Here is a 7,751-nt window from a genome sequence, read left to right on the forward strand (position 1 = left end):
TTGCATTGTACATATGTTTTTATGTTTATTTTTGAGGCCTGCAGTATGCATTTTTTTGTGGAAATAAATTGAATTTTATGAATATACGACGTGTGTTGTCAATCTAACCAGTTAAACTGGTCTAACTGCATAGGGAATTTTTTTAGTCTAACCAAGCTTGGCTGACAACCCGGCCACTAACCTGGCCCATGCTATATATACAATAAAGAGCCAAGCTTGGGGTACCACTGAGCTTCCCGCCTGGCCCAGGCCATAATTTCACCGGTGAGCCATTCCATCGCTATACAGTGACCTGCCGATGGTCGCCGGACTGGCATACCAGGATGGGGCTGCCTAGCGCCATGGGGAAAAACAATCTAGGCCCAGTGAAACTTCCCTGGCTACCCGGACTGTCTCAAGCTTGAGCCGGTCGTAATGTGCTGCTTGGGAAAGCTGCTTGAAGCTCTGTACGTTTTTCACCTATTACGTCCAAGCTGATTAAATTGTTTTGTGATTATATTTCTATTACGTTACTAGAGCCTCGCATACTAACTCCAGAGTGTGCGATGCAAAATTAAAATGAAATCCCCAGACCCCGTTGCAGGTGCCCTGAAGTCGCTGACGCAAATCTTGAGGAATGCATTTGGAAAAGTATTTGGAGGAGACCAAATATATTTGCCTGTATTTGTATCTTGTACTTAAATGCTTTTTTGAGAAATGTAACTAGATTTATAATTAAATACATTTTTGACGAAGCATTTTGTAGTTGTATTTTGATACATATTTGCATGTATTTTGCCCACTCCTGCTAAAGAGTCATTTGCAATACATAAGGTCCACAGTCCTATCGAGCGTACTACGGCTTCAGGAGCACGGCGTGGACGACTTGAGGTCGTGGTGGGCGGCGTGATGATGTTCTTGTTCCGTCGGGCATCACCTCGTAGTTCAGATCTCCAAGTTGACGAAGTACCTTGTAGGGTCCAAAATACCATTTCCGAAGTTTCTCGCTGAAACCACGGCGGCGAATCGGTGTCCAGACCCACACCCGGTCTCCGGGCTAGAAGTGGATGTCCCGATTACGAAGGTTGTACCGGGCAGCGTCGACAAGTTGTTGATCTTCAATTCGTAGTCGGGCGAGCTGGCGAACTTCTTCCGCTCGTTGAGCAGCCACTTGGACATCGGGGCTCCCATCGTCATCTGGTTCGTGGGGTAGCATCGCATCGAGCAGGGTCGTTACTTTCCTGCCATGCACCAGCTGAAAGGGTGTCGCCCCGGTGGTCTCTTGCACGGCCGTGTTGTAGGCAAATGTAACGTACGGCAACACCTCGTCCCATGTCTTGTGCTCCACGTTGACGTACATGGAGATCATGTCGGAGATGGTTTTTAGTCTCTCTGTCAGCCCGTTGGTCTGCAGGTGGTACTTTGGGGTGCGCCGATTGCTGGTGTTGCTGAGACAAAGGATTTCCTGCCTCAGCTGGGGTATGAACGATGATCCACGGTCTGAAATCAGAACTTCGGGAGCGCCGTGCCGGAGGACGATGTACTAAATAAAAAAGTGAAAGCTGCTTACAACTCCCTGTAACGCCGAATTAGAGCGCAGCTCTTGAGGAGGAGGAGGGAAGGGCACTGGGGGTGGGTTAAACTAACCAGGGGGGGTCACGTGACCGGGGGGTCACGTGACCGGGGGGTCACGTGACCTTGGGGGTCACGTGACCCCAATGCCGATGATGTCATCACTGACGTCACTGATGACGTCATCAGTGACGATGACGATGCGGGTACCGATGACGTCATTAGTGACGTCACTGATGACTTCACCAGTGATGATGACGATGACGATGCGAATGTCGGTGACGTCATCAGTGATGTCTCTGATGACGTCATCAGTGATGATTACGATGACGATGCGGATGTCGGTAACGTCATCAGTGATGATGACGATGACGATGCGGATGCCGGTGACGTCATCAGTGATGATGACGATGACGATGCGGATGCCGGTGACGTCATCAGTGACGATGACGATGACGATGTGGATGCCGGTGACGACATCAGTGACGACACTGATGACGTCATCAGTGATGATGACGATGACGATGCGGATGTCGGTAACGTCATCAGTGATGATGACGATGACAATGCGGATGCCGGTGACGTCATCAGTGATGATGACAATGACGATGTGGATGCCGGTGACGTCATCAGTGATGATGACGATGACGATGTGGATGCCGGTGACGTCATCAGTGACGATGACGTCATTGGGGGGTCACGTGACCTCGGGGGGGGGTCACGTGCCCCCCACGAGGTCACGTGACCCCGGTGGGGGGCTCGCGCGGGGCATTATGGGACATTTCCCATGATGCACCGCGCGGTTACGCCGACGCCGATGGCGACGGCGACGGCGACGCCGACGCCGCTCAAGCCGGAAACGGGCCCCTAAGAGCTGCGCTCTAAAACTTGGCCACTTCCACAGCAGTCCCCGAAGGAAGACTTTCGTTTCGGCGTACCAGGCGAGATCATCTGTGGCGACGATTATACATCTGTTTCCTTGCGTCGACGGCAAGAAAGGAATAAGTAGATTTATTCCGATCTGCTGGAACGGCGCGGTTGGTTGAGTTATCGGCTGCAGGAGACCTGCCGGCGTCGTCGGCGGTTTCTTCCGTCGCTGGCACTCATCACACGATCGTGTGTAGAGGTGAACGGTCTTTGGCAGCTTGGGCCAGTAATACCTTTCATGAATTTGGGCCAGCGTACGGCTGTAACGAAGGTGTCCGGACGTCGGGTCGTCATGGCAGGACTGAAAGATCTCCGCTCTAAGGTCGGTAAGGATTACCAGCAGCCATGGCGAGCTGTTGTCTCCGAAGTTCTCCTTGTAAAGTACACCTTGTCGCAGGACGAAGGTCGGCGGGGCTTTCGAGAAGACATGGGGGATAGTACCCCCTCGTCCTTCGAGGTGTTCGATTAGCGCGCGCAACTCAGGATCATCTCTTTGACCTCGTGCGATGTCGTCGGTGTTCACTGCCCCAAGGAAGTACTCGTCGTCATCGTCGTCGTTGATACCGGGGGACGTCTCGACAGGGGCTCTGGACAGGCAGTCGGCGTCGCTGTGCTTGCGGCCTGACTTGTCGACCACAGTTATGTTTCACTCTTGTAGCCGGAGGCACTATCGATCGAGGCGTCCTGATGGGTCCTTTAGGTTTGCAAGCCAGTAGAGCGAGTGGTGGTCCGTGACAACACAGAACGGGCTCCCGTACAGGTACGGGCAAAACTTCGTGATGGCCCAGACGACCGAAAGACATTCCTTTTCAGTCGTGGAGTAATTTATTTCCGCTTTGAAAAGTATCCGACTTGCGTTGGCAATGACTCGCTCGGTCCCTTGTTGCACTTGAACGAGTACCGCGCCAAGTCCGGCGTTACTTGCGTCCGTATGAATCTCGGTTTTCGCATCTTGATCGAAGTGTCCAAGAACTGGAGAAGTCTGGAGTTGCCACTTCAGCTCGTCGAATGTCTGCTGTTGCTCCTCGGCCCATTCGAACTTCTAGCTGTGCGTCCTTCGTGAGGTCAGTGTGATGTTTGAAAATCCTTGCGAAATCGGGAACGAAGCGCCGATAGTACGCACATAGTCCAAGGAACCTTCGCCCGGCCTTCATGTCCGTCGGCGCTGGAAATGTCGCGACGGCGCGAGTCGTCTCTGGGTCTGGGCGAACACCATCGTTGCTAACCACGTGGCCTAGAAACTTCAGTTCGTCATAGGCGAACCTACTCTTCGATAGCTAGAGAGTGAGGCCGGCGGTCTGCATTGCTTGGAGAACAGCTCGGAGTCGTCGCAAGTGCTCGTCGAAGTCGCTTGAAAACACAACGAAGTCGTCAAGGGAGACGAGACAGCTCTCCCATTTCAGCCCACACATTACGGTGTCCATGACACACTGGAAAGTTTCTGGTGCCGTGCATAGTCCAAAGCGCATCTCCTTGAACTCATACAATCCATCTGGCGTGACGAAAGCTGTCGTCTGTCGGTCACGTTCGTCGACTTCGATCTGCCAATAGCCGCTCTTCAGGTTCATCGATGAAAAATATCGAGAATGGCGCAGCCGGTCTAGCATGTCGTCGAAGCAGGAAAGTGGATAGACGTCTTTCTTCGTCACAGCGTTCAGCCGCCGGTAGCCCATGCAGAACCTAAGCGTTCCGTCCCTCTCCTTAACCAGTACGACTGGAGAGGCCCACGGACTGCTTGAAGGTTGGATTATGTCGTCATTCATCATATCTTGAACTTGTTCCTGGATTACTTCCTAGATTATCTTTTACGGAGACTCGGTACGGCGATCGATGCACAGGGCGCGCGTCGTCCTTGGTAACGATTCGGTGCTTCGCAACGGTGGTTTGGCACACCTTCGACGACGTTGCAAAGCAGTCGCGGTATTAGGCGAGAAGGTTAATCAGCTGTCATCGTTTCGGGCCCGGGAGCTTAGGATCAATGTCGAGCTGCGCTGGCGACGTACTGTCTTGCTGAGGTGGCGAGGATTTGTCAGTAATGGCGGCGACTTTAGCGGAGTTTTGGAGTTCCTCGACCTGACCCACGGCTGCACCTTTTGTGAGGTGTTGCGCTTCAATTCGGAAGTTCGCCACGAGGACCATCCTGAATTTCAGCAACTAATCTTGCGACGCCTATTCCTCTTCCAAGAAGCAACTGGAAGCTTCCTTCGAGCAGAACTTTGCCGCAGAAAGCTTCGGTGATCCCGACGGGTACGAAAACACTCGACCGCGGCGGTACGTTCACGGGGCTTGCGAGGACTCGGACCGCAGATGACGTCGCTTTGGGTTCCTCCGGTGGTGAAACAGGTTTTCGTAGCGTCAACCGGTTTGCTCCGAAGTCGATGACTGTGCCAGACTCGCAGAAGTAGTTCATTCCTAGGATAAAGTCCCAAGAACATTCTTGCAGAATAACGAACTTCACAGGGCCCGTCTCACCGTGGATCTCAACGCCAGCAGAGCATGATCCGACTGGGGTGATGAAGTGTCCACCGACGGTTCGTATTCGAAAACCTTCCCACGGCGTTGTCACTTTTCGCAGGCGGCAAGAGAGCCTCCTACTCAAGACTGAGTAGTCTGATCCGGTGTCCATGAGTTCCGATGCGTCGTGGCCATCGATAATAACGTTTAGTTTGTCGGACACCGATGCGGGGACGTCGTTGGGATGCGTAGCGTTGAGGGAGTGGGAGCGCTCCGGCGTTCTTGGTGGCTCTTTACTAGGGTCGTCTTCGGCAACGCCCCCTCCAGGCGTTGCCGCACTTAGTTTTCCCAACGAGATAGGGAGGACACGCTGCCCCGACGAGAGCGGGGGAAGGGCGAAAGCGCACGTCGTGGCGAATGTGAACGGGAACCTCGGGGTCGAGTCGGCACCGGGGACAGGGGCGGTCGGAGGCATTCCTCAATGTCACGGGGGCGTTCGCCGTGCCTTGGGTGAGTGTCGTTTGGCACAAACCCTCGTAGGCCATTTGACGATAGGGGCACCTCCTATAGACGTGATCGGCCTCACTACAGTGGCAGCACATGCAGCGGTCGCCTGTCGGCCGTCCGCCACACGTCGGTCTTCCTCGGCGAGGGTTGCTCCGGAAGGACGTACTGGACCTGTCTTTCCTGGCGCCGAGGAGACTGCGGCACCGGAGGGTCTCGTCGGGGTGGTGCCGTGGCCTGGCGGTTAGCTTGCGGCGGTCATCGGATCTTGGCAGCGTAGCTGAATGTTGGCTTGTCTCGCGTCGTCGTGTTGGTGGAAATTTCAGGCTGAACGGCTCGGCGAACCTCCACCCGGACAATCTCGGCAAGTGATAGTGAGGACGGGCTATCCACAGCGGGGAGCATCTTGCGGGACTCTTCCCGGACGACTTCGCAGATGATGTCGCGAATGCCGGGGATACTAAGCGTGATGGCGTGGCCCAATGTAGAAGAAGCAGCAATGCTCGAGTGCCGATGGTAGTGGCTGGCTCTTGCGAGGAGGGCACGTTCCATACTCGTGGCTTCCTTCACGAAATATTCGACGGCGGCTGGAGGGTTGCGGACAAGACCGCTGAAGATGTCATCCTTTACGCCTCGCATGAGGATCTGCAGCTTCGTTTCGCCGGTGGCTTGAGGGTCGGTGCAAGCGACCGGGCGCAAAAAAACAACAAAACTGATATTGACGAAAGTAATCCCTGGAGAAGGGGAACAAGAGGGACAAAGGACAAACATAAATTTCAAACCACAGCTAGGTGACTGGTGAGCGACCGAAAAAATCCACCTGGTCCGGGTATCGAACCCGGGACCTCTCCATTACAAGTGGAGCGCTCTACCAACTGAGCTAACCAGGGTTTAGACGTAAGTAGAGCAAACGCGTTTTATCAGCTGCCACCAGTCGAACACCAACATGGGTGAAGCTTGCAATTTAAGGTTATAATTATAATGCAATTAAATGCAAAGGTGCAGGCGAGCTGGACAAGAATGACGAAAGTAATCCCTGGAGAAGGGGAACAAGAGGGACAAAGGACAAACATAAATCTCCAAACACAGCTAGGTGACTGGTGAGCGACCGAAAAAATACGCCTGGTCCGGGTATCGAACCCGGGACCTCTCCATTACAAGTGGAACGCTCTACCAACTGAGCTAACCAGGGGTTATACGTCAGTAGAGCAAACGGGTTTTATCAGCTGCCACCAGTCGAACACCAACAAGGGTGAAGCTTGAAATTTAAGGTTATAGTTATAATGCAATTAAATGCAAAGGTGCAAGCGAGCTGGAAATGAATGACGAAAGTAATCCCTGGAAAAATGGAACAAGAGGGACAAAGGACAAACATAAATCTCCAAACACAGCTAGGTGACTGGTGAGCGACCGAAAAAATCCGCCTGGTCCGGGTATGGAGATTTATGTTTGTCCTTTGTCCCTCTTAATTGTTCCCCTTCTCCAGGGATTACTTTCGTCATTCTCGTCCAGCTCGCTTGCACCTTTGCATTTAATTGCATTATAATTATAACCTTAAATTGCAAGCTTCACCCTTGTTGGTGTTCGACTGGTGGCAGCTGATAAAACCCGTTTGCTCTACTGACGTCTAACCCCTGGTTAGCTCAGTTGGTAGAGCGCTCCACTTGTAATGGAGAGGTCCCGGGTTCGATACCCGGACCAGGCGGATTTTTTCGGTCGCTCACCAGTCACCTAGCTGTGTTTGGAGATTTATGTTTGTCCTTTGTTCCTCTTGTTCCCCTTCTCCAGGGATTACTTTCGTCATTCTTGTCCAGCTCGCTTGCACCTTTGCATTTAATGGCATCCCGAAGGAAAAATTCATCAATGTAACCCTGCTTGGCAGTCAATGTTTTCTAGTGGACCGCTGACTGTGCCTGACTGTACGTCAAGCATGTCTGATTGGCCAACAAGTTACTTTGACCGACAGTCAAACTCCAGTCAGATCCCGCTTGTCGGCTTTCTGATGGTTTCCTGGTGGCAGTCGGCCGCCGCGAAATGCCATCAGGATGTCTTGGTGGTGATTCTGACTGTACATCAATTGTCTCTGACTGTACGTCAGAAAGCTTTGACGTGCAGACAGACGTACGGTCAAAGGACGTAAAGTTCGTTCGGATACCACTATTTCGCCAAATCTATGAAAACGAAAAGTAATCTATGCACGAGAAAACGATTTTGGGACGTGAGCCCATAAAACCGCTGACGTTAAAGATATGACACACAACCGACCAACAACCTTGATCAGAAGCCCGCCGAAGCGCCGAACACGACGCTGACGA

At 52.7% G+C, this 7,751-nt stretch overlaps 1 non-coding gene across 1 annotated transcript; it reads left to right on the forward strand.

Moving 5' to 3' along the window:
- The first annotated feature begins 7,068 nt into the window (after window positions 1–7,068).
- On the forward strand, window positions 7,069–7,141 carry Trnat-ugu. Its single transcript has one exon. It is a non-coding gene; the product is annotated as a tRNA-Thr (tRNA).
- The last annotated feature ends 610 nt before the right edge of the window (window positions 7,142–7,751 follow it).

The sequence above is a fragment of the Ixodes scapularis genome, unplaced genomic scaffold (genome assembly GCF_016920785.2).
Source record: "Ixodes scapularis isolate PalLabHiFi unplaced genomic scaffold, ASM1692078v2 ptg000323l_1__unscaffolded, whole genome shotgun sequence".
Classification (NCBI taxonomy): domain Eukaryota; kingdom Metazoa; phylum Arthropoda; class Arachnida; order Ixodida; family Ixodidae; genus Ixodes; species Ixodes scapularis.